The sequence below is a fragment of the Bos grunniens genome, chromosome 17, assembly GCF_055505025.1.
Source record: "Bos grunniens cultivar Pamir isolate PY7600 chromosome 17, Bosgru_T2T1.0, whole genome shotgun sequence".
Taxonomy (NCBI): domain Eukaryota; kingdom Metazoa; phylum Chordata; class Mammalia; order Artiodactyla; family Bovidae; genus Bos; species Bos grunniens.
The window spans coordinates 9280036-9295036 of record NC_141181.1 but is presented as its reverse complement, the minus strand read 5'-3'; the positions used below and the strand labels follow the sequence as shown (position 1 = coordinate 9295036).

The 15001-nt window shown below is 40.0% G+C and overlaps 1 long non-coding RNA gene across 4 annotated transcripts in view; it reads left to right on the top strand.

Annotated features, from left to right (window-relative positions):
• The window catches only part of LOC147354994 (uncharacterized), a 398573-nt gene that overhangs the window by 158968 nt on the left and 224604 nt on the right, over window positions 1–15001 (top strand). Inside the window, exon 6 of one of the 4 annotated variants that reach the window (XR_015143919.1) lies at window positions 3789–3931. The exons of the other annotated variants lie outside the window; for them this stretch is intronic. This is a non-coding gene — a long non-coding RNA (uncharacterized LOC147354994). Of the gene's footprint in view, window positions 1–3788; window positions 3932–15001 lie in introns of those variants that run through there. 4 annotated transcript variants of the gene reach the window in all.

Genomic DNA, 15001 nt, shown 5'->3' with positions numbered 1-15001 from the left:
TTTGTGATATGAAAATTAAATAACTTGTAGACTGAAACTATTATAGCTGGAAAATTAAGGTATGTGTGTATATATATATGTGTGTGTGTGTGTGTGTGTGTGTGTCATGATATATGTCATATACGGATCACCTGTCCCTTTTGAACAATTAAAGGTCTGATTCCCCAACCCTCCAACTATTTTCCTTCTTGATTATCCATTACCTGAAGAAATTTAACATGATCATCTGGCATTGAGGGCTCTTTGATACTATAATACCTTCTTTGTAGAGTTGAAAGGAAAATATAGCCTCTGTCCTCATGAGAGATAAACAAATATACAGTAGTAATTTCTCCTGTGGGTCATCTTATTGGTGATGACAGCTAAAAGCTCTTGTGTATGTTCTCTCTCTCTCTTTTGTCACTAAGCCGTGTCCAACTCTTGCAGCCACATGGATTGTAGCCTGCCAGGCTCCTCTGTCTTTGGGGTTCTCCAGGTGAGAATACTGGAGTGAGTTGCCATTTCCTTCTCCAGGGGATCTTCCTAACTCAGGAATCAAACCCAGGTCTCCTGCGCTGCAGGCAGATTCTTTACCAACTGAGCTACAAGGGAAGTTGCTTATGTTAGCTTGTTAGAAATATATGCCATTGCCATTCGACTGAGTAAAGAGAGTCCTTGTAAGGGAGATGGGATTGAACCTGCACTTTGCAGCAATAAGGGAAGTTATGTGGAAAGTCCTGTGACCTAGGAGAGCATGACTTTGGTAGAAGTATAAACCTGGAGTGGAAGCTGTGCTCAAAGGTGATCTACACGGACTTGGAGTGAAGATGGCGTGTTCTCAGGCAATGTGTAGATCCCTGCCAATTTATACTCAAAGCTTTTTAAGACAAGGGGACACTAGATTTCGAAGGCTCAGGGAACACTTCTCTCTTGGCCCCTTGCCCATCTAGCAGTTTGGGGTTGCCATTTCTGCACCAGATAAATTGTGAAATTGAGAGTTCCTTTTATATTTGACTGGTTTTATATGTGGTCACTAAGGTAAATGTTTAATAAGCGGTCATAGGTCAGTTATGGGTGCTGTTTCTTTTATATGGATGTCATCCTGTGCTGCTCTGTGAGAAAACAAAGCATATGCAAAGTGTTTCAAAGTGAGTTTTATGGTTTCATTAAAGTTTTTACAGCGTTTTCTCCCAACACCACTAACTCGATGAAATAAAAGGAGAGGCTGCCTTCAAAGAAGGATATAGTCTCTTTTGCTCCCCAGGAGTCTTTTTTAAGTGTCTAGTTCTTGTTAGCTATTCATGTTTTCTTCAAAAGCTGTAGCCTCTTGCTTTTTATATGTATTGTGTGATATCTGTTAGTTGAACTACATTAAACTAAGGGGTTATTTCACCCTGGATTAAAACAACAAAAATAGACAAGTGAACTTTCTGAGTTTTCAATTCCCATGCCCACCACTTTTTCTGATAACAAAAGATGGTATTCTCTCTCGAACAAGTTTGCATGTTTTTCTTTAAGATGTTGCCCCTTATTTCCCATAATTAACCACATTGGCTGGAGCTTATTTATTGTGGTTAGTTACTGAGTGATTAGGATTTTTTCTTTAATTTTTTTCTGCTCTTGGAGTCTATTCTTATTAAAATACATTCTACGTCATTTCACTTCCAGCAATACCAGTCATAAACCATTTTGTTCTTTATTCCACTTCACAAGTGGGCAATGATAAATGAACTATCAAAATAATGTGGTGGGATGTCTGTGACCTTGATTTTGTAGTTAACACTTCACATGGCCTATCTAAAATGTGGACTCCAGCACTTTCTCTTGGCTTTCGCATTACCTGCGTATATATGGGGCTTCCCAGGTGGCACTAGAGGTAAAGAACTCACCTGCCAATGCAGGAGACACAGGAGACATGGGTTTGATCCCTGGGTCAGGAAGATTCCCTTGGAGGAGGGCATGGCAACTCACTCCAGTATTCTTGCCTGGAGAATCCCATGGACAAAGGATTACATGGGATTATAAAGGATTACATGGTGGGCTACAGTCCTTGGGGTCACAAAGTCAGACATGACTGAGGTGACTTAGCATTCAGGCTTGTGTATTATTTTCTTTGTTTTCTTGTTCTTCCTCATTGAGATTAGGTCTTCTCTGTGAAGCACCCCACTGTTAAATACTAAAGCCTCGCAGGCTTAGTATCAACTAAACCTTAGATAATTGTGTAGTTCTCCCATTCTGAAATACATGCATAACTGTAAATAAAATTAACATATATGTAATATATACATGTGTGCATACATACATACTAAACAGTATGTAAGTATAGACTTTGCATATCTATTACGTCTCCCTACCAACCTACTTATCTATTCACCTATATATCTACATCTGCCTATCACCTATCTATCTAATTAAAGTATCTATTATCTGTCTCTTTAAAACAGAATTCAAATATGAGTATAGTTATCATTTACCTCTAAAGGAAGAAACAGTTTTCTTTTGGTGGGGAGGACATTTAAAATCCAGAATTAAGTTTTGAAAAGCTTGTCCTACCTCTCAAACAGCCTTCTAGAGGAGGGCTGCCAGGCTATGACGTGTTGCCCTGTGAGTCATCCCTGGGTAGCAGCTCTTGAGTGTGAAAGGACAGTCACAATCTAACAGTTATGCGTGTGTGCAGGATAATGTCATGAGGCTGAGAAAAAGGGAAATATAGCAATTTTATGTCACATTTGTCAGGAAGAGATTCATGGTGATCAAGGCCTTCCCACCAGCCACTGACCACCGGTTATCAACTTCCTTGGGCATGGCCTTCTCTCAGGCCACAAATCTCTATGATAAACCTAAATACATGATTTCTGTGGGGGGAGGGGGGTGGGGAGAAAAAAAGGAAAATTAGGTCAGTCCCAGAGACCTCCATTTTTACTTATAATATTTGTAATGCTCTGTCCTTTGTGGGAATGAGTTAACTGGTACAGGTATTTGGTGCCACTAATATCCATAACATGCTCACTGGTTCCTGTGCTCCAGAAACATACAGTAAGTCCCCTACATACAAATTTCAAGTTGTGAATTTTCAGCAATGCAAATGTGCATTCCCATGTCCGATTGCTTAAGGGGTGAGTGAAATTGCAGCTTGCCCTCTTATTGCTGTCAGTCCTCCAGCTCTGCCATCTCTCACCTCCTCTCCTTCCTCTAGTCAGTAACTCTTCTTGCCTGTTCACCCAGTGCCAACCCCTGTATGCCGGCTGTTTGTACTGTACTACTGTACTTTTCAAGGTACTGTTTTATAAAATTAAAAAGTGTTTGCTTTTTGTTTGTATGATTTTTATGTATTAGTCATGCAAAAAGTAGTATAAACCTATTACAGTTCCGTACTGTATAGCCAATTGTGTTAGTTGGGTACAAAGGCTAATTTTGTTGGACTTACAAACAAATTGGACTTAGGAACACAGTCTCGGGATGGGACATTTTTGTATGTAGGGAACTTACCATATTAATGAAAAATGAGAAGTTAAGCAGGCACAGCAATGCTTTCTGATATGGACACAGGAACTTATGGACTTATTAACACCCACATTATCTTGAGCAAAGAAATGGCCAGCCTGTCTGTGAGTCAGTAATGGACTAGGATTTTAAGTTTCTTCAGGTAGAGCCTGGTCTTTCTCAGGACCTTCACCAAGTCTACCCAATGTTGCAGTGACAGTTTCCTCTGTGCCAGGTATGGACTAGGTGCTTTAAATATCTTAATAGTTCATGTAATCCTTACAGTACACCTTGAAATAAGTCCTATAAATACCCCCATTTTACAGATGAAAAAACTAAGGCCCAGAGAGTTTCAACAATTTTCTCCAAAGTCACCAATGAAGTACTGTGCAGGATTTGAATCTAGGCATCTGGCTCCAGATGCTTTTCCCTTAACTGCTCTGAGGGATGGACCACACTGGAAGAAGGGTGAGTTGGGGAAGCTTCTTTCTCTCATCATCTCTTTATGGTTCTCTGGAAGAGGAATGAGCCTCCAAAGTAGCACTATGAAGCCCTGAGGACATCCCATGGACGAGGGTGGATTTCTGGTTCCAACACGGTAAATGCAGAGTATCAGCCCCTGGTGGTAACTTGTCCCTTGGTCGCTGGGATACGCACCAAGTGATCTAAGGGATATGAGTGCCTGACTGTGGAAAACCTCAAGTAGAATATTTCTCCCATATGTGTATAGCTTCTCTGAGAACAGACAGCCATGGTTGAAAGTTGGGGTGAGGTTGTTTGAAGATAGTGGTGCAATATTACTCATGAGAATTGTATCCATGTAGTCATATGCTTAAGGGAGAACTAACTTCTGGAAGGTTGTATAACATACCTTATATTTGGCCCCTGTAAAATCATGATAACATTTTGAGGGAATAATTTATATAAATATAAATAGTTACCAAAAGGAGAATACTAGGAAGAGAAGCAGAATAATATGTAACTTTTGCAAGAAAATTTTATATTATCTCACCTAATCTTGTTTATAGAGTAGGAAGCTGGACCTTACGGAGATTAGGTAACCCTGTCAAGGTCACAAATGTAATAAGGACAGAACTAGATTTGAAATCAAGTTTGTCTCACATGGAAGTCCTTGATCATTACACACCCCGTATTGTGTGTGTGTGTGCTGGAGGTGTGAAGAGTGTGCTGAATTAAGTGTAAAAAAAGAGTGGTTTCCTCTTTTAGTTATAATGAAAGCTGAACACTGTCACTCCTATACACACATAGAAGAGGTCATTGAGTTAGCAAATATTAAGAATATGTCTCATAGGGATTATGTGGAAAAATAATGCTGGAAACATTAAAGGATATAAAAGTCAGTGGTCTGCTCCACTTTGTGCCAGCTGGTGGCTGGAAATGTCCAGCTCAGTATCTCTGTATCACCTAGTTATTCCTTGTTTATTGCTTCCTTACTGCTTTTTTCTTCGAATCAGCTCACTTAATTCCATCAAGGTACTTCTTTTTCTTTCAAGTTCAGATGACAGTGGTCCTATACCAGAACGCACTCAGTGAGAATGTCTGAGTGACTGACTGCAAAGATATTGCTATTAATGCATCACTTTTCAGGAGACAGCTATTAATATCTATTATATACAATGCACTCAGAAGACACCGCTGCTAGTGGGGCTTAGGGCCAAAAGAATCATTGCAGCTATGGCCGAACTGGTCTTCACCTGGGAAGAAGAGGTTACCAGGCCTCTAGTAGGATCATTTCTATAAAATTTTTTTTCAGTAAAGGAGGAAATTCTGTTGATTCATATTGTGATTTGGCTGTGAGGTTTGGGTCTTACCCTGTAGCCACAGAGAATAATTGGTCTAGCCACATGTTTGGAATCCAAAAGTTTTCCTCATTAGCACTGTGGCCCACCAGAAGTCACACAGTTACATATTATGGAGTGCCTTTCTTGAGAAAGGAAGGGCCAACTTTTCGTACCCCTCCCCATGTGTATACCACACCCTTATTTAGTTCGAGAGTGCTTAACCAAGGAATAACTAAATGGGCAGTAACTAAATGGGCAGTAATAAGTCATGTTATCAATGTGATAGGGGAATGATAAGTACACATTGATTGTTCAATAAATCTCAACAGCTGGTCAATAAAAATAGGAGGGAAAGTACTTAAGATGAATCTGCACTCAGAGGAGGTGACCTGCAAGGGGGAAACAGTGGTAAACAGTTATGGTGCCCCCAGGAGTCTGAAAAGTCCTTACATTCCTTAGAACTCCAGTACCTCCCTCTGTAAGGAGAGCCATGGCATGATGCTGACACATACCTCCACCATGGAAAATTATGGTGATTGTTCAGATTAGCAATTAGAACCTCAGAGTGGCTTACAGAGAAGGAAGCCATGGCAGGCCTGCTGAGAGAGACCTAACCTGCTTGAGAAGGAAATACGATGAATAAATGAAGAATGAATGTGTGAGAAATGAAGACTGAGTCTTAGAAGGCTTAGTGAAAGTGAAGTCGCTCAGTCCTGTCCGACTCTTTGCAACCCCATGGACTCTGGCCTACCAGGCTCTTCCATCCATGGGATTTTCCAGGCAAGAGTACTGGAGTGGGCTGCCATTTCCAAGCTTGGGCTCCACTGCTAAGGCCAGACCAGTGCCAAGGTTTCTTCCTGTTTTAAAGCCCCTAGGTTTTAAACTTATATCATTTCAGAATCTACACAGAATTGACACAGGTGACACAGAATTGATCACCAGTGAAATGTTCAGCAGTGGCCACAGGACTGGAAAAAGTCAGTTTTCATTCCAGTCACAAAGAAAGGCAATGCCAAAGAATGTTCAAATGACCCCACAATTGCACTCATCTCACTTGCTAGCCAAGTAATGCTCAAAATTCTCTGAGCCATGCTTCAGTGGTACATGAACCAAGAACTTCCAGATGTTCAAGCTGGATTTAGAAAAGGCAGAGGATTCAGAGATCAAATTGCCAACATCCACTGGATTACAGAAAAATCAAGAGAGTTCCAGCAAAACATCTACTTCTGCTTCATTGACTAGGCTAAAGCCTTTGACTGCATGAATTACAACAAACTGAAAATTCTGAAAGAGATGGGGATACCAGACCACTTTGCCTGCCTCCTGAGAAATCTGTGTGCAGGGCAAGAAGCAACAGTTAGAACCAGACATGGAACAACAGACTGATTCCAAATAGGGAAAGGAGTACGTCAAGGCTGTATATTGTCACCCTGCTTGTTTAACTTATATGCAGAGTACATCATGCAAAATGCCAGACTGAATGAAGCACAAGCTGGAATCAAGATTGCTGGGAGAAATATCAATAACCTCAGATATGCAGATGACACCACCCTTATGGCAGAAAGTGAAGAAGAACTAAACAGCCTCTTGAAGAAGGTGAACGAGGAGAGTGAAAAAGCTGGCTTAAAGCTCAACATTAAAAAAAAACTAGGATCATGGACTTTGGTCCCATCACTTCATGCAAATAGATGGGGAAACAATGGAAACAGTGAGAGACTTTATTTTGGGGGACTCCAAAATCACTGCAGATGGTGACTGCAGCTGTGAAATTAAAAGACACTTGGTTCTTGGAATAAAAGCAATGACAAGCCTGGTGGTGGTGGTTTAGTCACTAAGTCGTGTCTGACTCTTGTGACCCCATGGACTGTAGCCTGCCAGGGTCCTTTGTCCATGGGATTCTCCAGGCATGAATACTAGACAGCATATTAAAAAGAAGAGACATTACTTTACCGACAAAGGTCCATCTAATCAAAGCTATTGTTTTTCCAGTAGTATGTATGGATGTGAGAGTTGGACTATAAAGAAAGCTGAGTGCTGAAGAATTGATGCATGTGAACTGTGGTGTTGGAAAATACTCTTGAGAGTCCCTTGGACTGCAAGGAGAGCCAACCAGTCATCCTAAAGGATATCAGTCCTGAATATTCATAGGAAGGACTGATGATGCTGAAGCTCCAGTACTTTGGCCACCCGATGCAAAGAATTGACTCATTGGAAAAGATCCTGATGCTGGGAAAGACTGAAGGTGGGAGGAGAAGGGGATGACAGAGGATTAGATGGTTGGATGGCATCACTGACTTGATGGACATGAGTTTGAGCAAGCTCCAGTAGTTAATGATGAACAGGGAGGCCTGGTCTGCTGCAGTCCATGGGATTACAGAGTTAGACATGACTGAGTGACTGAACTGAACTGAACTGAAATGCTAGATTGCTTGCTTGACCACAGCATCTCCCTGCCTGCTATGCAGTGCTTATAGAACCACTTTTTAAGCAGTCTAGTTAGTATTCTCTGGCATTACCGACTCGATGAACATGAGTTGGAGCAAGCTCCAGGAGATGTTGAATGACAGGGAAGCCTGGTGGGCTGCAGTCCATGGGGTTGCAAAGAGTCGGACATGACTGAGTGGCTGAACATCAATAACAGTATTCTCTGGCAGTGTCTATTTGTGTTTTCAATGATGTTGTTTGGGGGTAACTTTGTGTTTTGATATGATTTTAGATTTATGAAAAAGCTATGTCAATTGCATAAGAAATTCCAGTCATAACTTTTTCCAAATTCACTAACTCTTTACATTTTTGTTCATTTGCTTTATTATTCTCTTTGTGTGTATAGGTATATGTATATTGTATGTATTTATAGATAGAATACCATTTTAGAGTTTAAAACATTATAATCTGTTATTCTTAGTTTACTGCATAATTCTTAAGAACACAGGCATTCTCCAATATAACCATAATCCAATTATCAGAACCAGAAAATTTAGCATTATTTTAATCTAATGCATAGTCCATACTGAATTTTAATTAATTATGCTAATAATGTCCTTTATGGATGTTTCCCTTCATCCAGAATCCAGTCCAGAATCACTAATAGCCTTGAGCTGTGATGTCTCTTTAAATATGGGGCGGCTCCTCAACCTTCCTTTGTGTTTCTTCATCTTAATATGTTTGAAGAGTACAGGTCAATTATGTTGTAGAATGTCCTTCAAATTCAGTTTGTCTAATGTGTACTTATAATTAGATTCAGATTATATACTTTGAGGGGCAGTTATACTGCTGAAGTTATATACTGTCTTTCTCAGTGTATCATGTCAGGAGGCACATGATACTTATGCCTTTTCCCTTTTATAAAGGGAAATTTAATGCAATTTTAATTCACATTATGGAATTCTAATTATATATGCTTTAGACTGTTTGATATTCCTACTCTATTTTTTTCACTTTTTTGTGTAAAATTTAGATGATTTCAATTGACCTGTTGTCAGTGTTAACCTGTTATTCTTTTCACTGTTTCTAGTCTGTTGATAAGATGGTTATATAATTTTTTATCTAAGATATGTATTTTATTTCTAGCAATTTCTTTTGACTCTTCTTTTGTAATCGTTTCTACTGCTATGCCCAAATTATATGTTATGTACCTCTTTCAGGGTATCCTTTTATCAAAGCTATTGTAAATTCCCTGTCATATCATTTTAACTTCTGGGCCATCTCTGCTACTATTTCTTTAAAATTTTTATTCACGCATTTTGTAATTTTTGATTGTATATGGGACATTGCGTGTACTAGAAAACAAACAAACAAAAAAACAGTAGAGACTGAGGTAAATAATATATTTCCCCAGGAAAGGGAATACTCTTTTTTTCTGTCAGTAGTTCATCTAGGTCATAGTTGAGCTAGGACTGGAATTTATTGTTGTTTTAATTAAGTATAATTCACCATTAGGTTAATGATTCAGGGGTGAGTTAGGACTTTACCTTTGGCAGGGCAAGACCTTTTTGTACAAACAATCTCTAGCTTTTTGAATTAATTGGCATCTCATTTTGCTTTATAAATTGGCTTCCAGCTTTCCATGTTGCTATGGAGTCCCCTTTGCTCTTCAGTCCTGCCTTCCGGCTTTTTGTGGTTCCGGAGATCTTTTTCTGCTCTCCTGCCTTGTCCTTATCTTTGGATTGCTGAGAAGAGTGTTCAGTTGAACGCTCAGAGTGCCAGAAAGGGAGTTAGCAGGTTTGTCTGTGAAAGACTCTCAGGCTGTGGGCACCTCCTGCTCAAAGGGGTCTCTCCTGGCTCTCCTGTTTTTCCTCCGTCTGTGGGCAGCCTCTGAGAAGGATGGAATAAGGACCTACAGTGCCTAGAACAGTCTCTTTCATTTCTTTTGTCCTCCTCTCAGCATTTAGCAAAACTCCTGTGTTTTAGGGGTCCTGTCTCAGCCCTCTTGCTCTGCTCATGATCTTGCATGAACACTTAGTGAGGGCCTGTGAGAAAGATCTGATGAGTTGGTGTAGACAGAGCTCCTCAGAATTCTGAACATCACACCAACTCTCTTGTAGTCTTTAAAATTCTTACACAGTTCATTTTGTTTCTCCTTTAACCCGTTAACAGTGGCTTCCTCCTAGTCCCACTTCCCTATAAAAGATGGTGGAGGCTGTCGGGCATCTCTTATGAAGGGCTTGCCGCTTTCTAGCTTTCTAGATTTTAGTTCATTTTTGCTTTTTATCCTCAACTCTCTGATGAATTTACAAAAGACTATGACTGTAGGTTATTTAGCTTGTTTTTGGTCGAAGTGGAAGCAGAAGTTAGGATTTAATGTCCTTTTGATCTATTTCCAGCATTCTTGACTATTTTCTGAATTTCTCTATAACTAGATGTTCCAGGATTGTCTCTACAGTTTGTTTTTTTTTTTTTTTTAGAGAAGCCACTATTAATTAGAAGTCAATATAAGTACTACGTGTGCTCATTGTTATGGATGTCATTGCTTCTAGGTCTTCTCACATGAACAGAGCTGGGAAACTCTGTCTCTGTCTGTCTCTGTTTATGTCCGTTCATCTATTAAAATCTATGACTTCCAAGTGGTGCTTTTAATTACAGTCTAACAGTACCATGTTTATTCTGATCCTCTCTTTTCTGAATTTGTAGCTCTTCTACAACTATATGGTATCTCATTATCTTTAATATATTTACTTACTTGCTCAAGATTAGAATACACAGAAATTAGTTTAAGAATTGGTAACCCATTCCACTGTGAAAGGGACTTCCCAGGTAGCACTGGTGGTAAGGAACCTGCCTGCAGGAGATGTGAGTTTGATCCCTGGCTTGGGAAGATCCCTTGAAGGAGGGCACGGCAACCCTCTCCAGTATCTTGCTGGGATAATCCCATGAACAGACGAGCCTGGTGCCGAGCCTGGTGGGCTACAGTCCATGGGGCTGCAAAGATTCGGACATGACTGAGTGACTTGAGCACAGCACTGTGGAAGGGAAGAAAAGAAACCCACTAACCAGGCTTCAACTTTTGTTTACTGTTTATGAAGGTAAAATTTACATATAGTAAAATAATATTAAGTAAACAATTCAGTAAGTTTTTATAAATGCATATCTAGTATAATCCACAGCCTTAATAGAGATATTGAACATTTCTATCATCCCAACAATTTGCTCCTTGCAGTCAATTCTTCTCTCTCTTCTGCAGAGCCACCACAGTTCTGATTTTTTTCATAATATGTATGTTTTGCCTGTTCTACAACTTTACATTTATAATGGAATAACATAGCGTGTATTCTTCAGTGTTGGGATTCTTTTGCTCAGCATAATGTCTGGAAGAGTCACATGTGCTGTGCATATCAATAGTTTTTGTTTTGTTTTGCTTATTTGTTTGTTTGCTGAGAAGTGTCTCATTATAGACTCCACAATTTGTTTATCCATTCTCCTGTTGATGGACATTTGGGAAGTTTTTCACTCTTATGAATAAAGCTGCTATGAACATTCTTGCACAAGTCTTTGTGTGGACATATGTTTTCATTTTTCCTGGATATATAAAAATTGAGTTGCTGTGGCATGGTAGGTATACATGTGACTAGAAGAAGTTGCTCAATCTTTTTTCAACGTGTTCCTCCAATCTGTTATTTTACTACATTTTCACACCTTTCTTTTGTGACTAATGTGGGGCTTCATGACCTCCCCCACTGTATGAGCACTCTCCTTAGGAAGGTCTCTAGTTTTACACTGGTTTGAAGGCACACAGGGAGCTCTGAACTGCCTGGGAATAGACCAGTCAGGCTTCTAACTGAGCTTCAAGGAAGTAGAAGCAAATCTACATTCTCAACTCTAAGAGTCTCTGAAATACCTCACATTTCCCTTTCGCCTTTCACCTGGACAACTGGTCGATCCTTAACACTTTGTGGAGTTGTCACACTTCAGCTGGGCTGGCACATGTGAGGGGCATTATTTCCCCTCCCAGGACTCCATGAAACTGTATAATTTTGGAGTCCACCTTACCCTCTACTAGCCTGGGCTGTGATGCTGAAGAGTGGGTGCGTGGGCAGAGCCTCCCTGTTGGCTAACTTGACTCCTGTGTTCTCCTGGTCACCTTCTCGCTGAGCAATTGGAGGCAACTTCACAGCTGAAGCTGGCTTTAGTCTTTGTGATATCTGGATTTCGTGAGCTCTGTGTTTAGCTAAGAATTGTCAGAAACAAAATGACTAAGGTGTTTGAAACTCCACAGTGCCCTCAAATACAGTAGATCTCTACCCAAACCCAGCACTTACAGAACATGGAGGGTGGGCATGGGGTGGAAGATGCATTCCCTTCCTCTTTATCTCTGTGGCTGCTGCTGGATTTTCTTTCCCCACAGCAGTTCCTCCTCTTATCTCATTCCTTGTTCTGAATGCAGTATGAGCTACAGTTTTCTTATCAGATTCAGACACTTCTTTTCCCAACAACCTCCTTGCCTCCAGTCTCGTTTCTACTCTTTCTTTACAGGTTTAATGCTGTCATAGGGCTTTATCTTCTATTATTGCCTGGAATGTCTCCTTAAATGCAGGCGATGCTAAAACTTTGGTAATTGCGGTGCTTGCCTTGTGAAGGACTTTCATGATTAAAATGTTTTATCGTTGGTGGTTGTCCTGTGTGATATTTTTAATGTAGCTACTGTAATGTACATTTATACTGTAAATGGAGCTGTGATACTCATCTAAAAAGGGCAGTAAAGATGCATTTCCTGGAGAGTCAGTTCATTTTAGGTAACAAAGCAGGCCCTGGGTTCTAGTGCATGTAGCAGAGATGGAATGTTCACAGAATACATGTCAGAAGAACACGTCTGTTGATGATGAGAGGAGACAGGCACGTTTCTTTCGGGCAATGGAGAATGTGTCAGGAGCCCTGGTTCTCTTCAAAGAGGAAAACCATTGCCACTACTGATTTTGACTCTGCCTTCTTTCTACTTGCTGAGATGTGACATTCTTCTCAGGGAAATCTGGGGAAATCTGGGGACTATGTTGGTTCTTGTAACTCCACCCAAGATGCTCTTCACCCCTCTTGCCCAGGAAGGGCTATCTGAACTATTCTTTCTTGGTCATCCAAACAGGGACATTTAAATAGCACTTTATTTTATTTATTTTTTCTTATTTAGAGTTTTTGTTGTTGTTGTGGGCTATTTTTAAAGTCTTTATTGAATTTGTTACAATATTGCTTCTGCTTTTTTTTTTTTTTTTTTGGCCATGTGGCATGTGGGAGCTTAGTTTCCTGACCAGGGATTGAACTTGCATCCCGTAGATTGGAAGGCAAAGTCTTAACCATTGAATCCTCATGGAAGTCCCTTAAATAGCACTTGAAACAAAACATTCATCCTCCCACCAAACATTTATCAAATAATCAATCACTAATGTACTCAATAAATGTGTTAAACACAGTGGACAATTACATGTGAATAAAAAAAGATGCCTCTTACCTCCAAGAGATTATAGTTTAGAAGACATGGGGGGCCAAAAATGCCTGTTTATAAGTGGCTAGAATAAAAGTAGTGCTCAGTCGTTCAATCATGTCTGACTCTTTGTGATCCCATGGACTGTAGCCTGCCAGGCTCCTCTGTCCATGGGATTCTCCAGGCAAGAATACTGGAGTAGGTTGCTATTTCCTCCTCTAGGGAATCTTTCGCACCCAGGGATCAAACCTGTTTCTCCTGAATTGGCAGGCAGATTCTTTACCACTGCACCATCTGGGAAGCCCAGAGTAAAAGTAAGAAAATAATGAATTCCACTAAAAAGGTACGAACAGTTATGTCAGTTCAGAAGGTCGATCCCCACACTTTTTGTTTGTGCAGCCTATTAATGAAAATTTTGGCATGCCAGAAATACATGACATTTGTATATAAATTAGAGGCATGTACTCTGTACTAATATATTACAAATATTATAATCATATACACAATGAGAAATTTTAAAAATGTAAAGAGGAAATAGTATATTTGGAAATGATTTTAATTTTGCTGAACAATGGAGATTCTTCTTACTTTCTTAAATATACGACTAAAACATTTTTTTGGCAGTAGGGATGTGATTTATAGGTCAGATCTGATTTAACAGCCATTGTTTTTGCATCTAGTGTGATTAATGTGAAGCTCCTATTGGGAGACAGAGAATGTTATGTCTGTCATTTAATTATTGTTTGCTGGTGCTTACATTATAATATTATTTTTCAATTTTCAGGGACTTGTAGAAAGCATTTTGTAAGAGTAGATAGGACTATCCAAAAACCTGCATAAACTTCCATATGTCATAATATGCTGAAAATGAATGATGGATGTTCATCTCAACAAATGCCTCGTCATTATGGAACTCCAGACTTTTGAAACCTACTTTCCATAGCATCCATATGTAATGCATTGACCTAGTGAGGGTCCCAGTGTCAATATGTTTATTAAATAATAGTAGCCTTTAACTTCTTATTTTTAGAATTAATTATAATCAGTTCAGTTCAGTTCAGTTCAGTCACTCAGTCATGTCCGACTTTTTGCGACCCCATGAATCGCAGCATGACAGGCCTCCCTGTCCATCACCAACTCCCAGAGTTCACTCAGACTCATGTCCATTGAGTCAGTGATGCCATCCAGCCATCTCATCCTCTGTCGTCCCCTTCTCCTCCTGCCCCCAATCCCTCCCAGCATCAGAGTCTTTTCCAATGAGTCAACACTTCGTATGAGGTGCCCAAAGTACTGGAGTTTCAGCTTTAGCATCAGTCCTTCCAAAGAAATCCCAGGGCTGATCTCCTTCAGAATGGACTGCTTGGATCTCCTTGCAGTCCAAGGGACTCTCAAGAGTCTTCTCCAACACCACAGTTCAAAAGCATCAATTCTTCGATGCTCAGCTTTCTTTAGAGTCCAACTCTCACATCCATACATGACCACTGGAAATACCATAGCCTTGACTAGACAGACCTTTGTTGGAAAAGTAATGTCTCTGCTTTTGAATATTCTATCTAGGTTGGTCATAACTTTCCTTCCAAGGAGTAAGGGCGTTTTAATTTCATGGCTGCAATCACCATCTGCAATGATTTTGGAGCCCAAAAAGATAAAGTCTGACACTGTTTCCACTGTTTCCCCATCTATTTGCCATGAAGTGATGGGACCAGATCCCATGATCTTCATTTTCTGAATGTTGAGCTTTAAGCCAACTTTTTCACTCTCCACTTTCACTTTCATCAAGAGGCTTTTGAGTTCCTCTTCACTTTCTGCCATAAGGGTGGTGTTATCT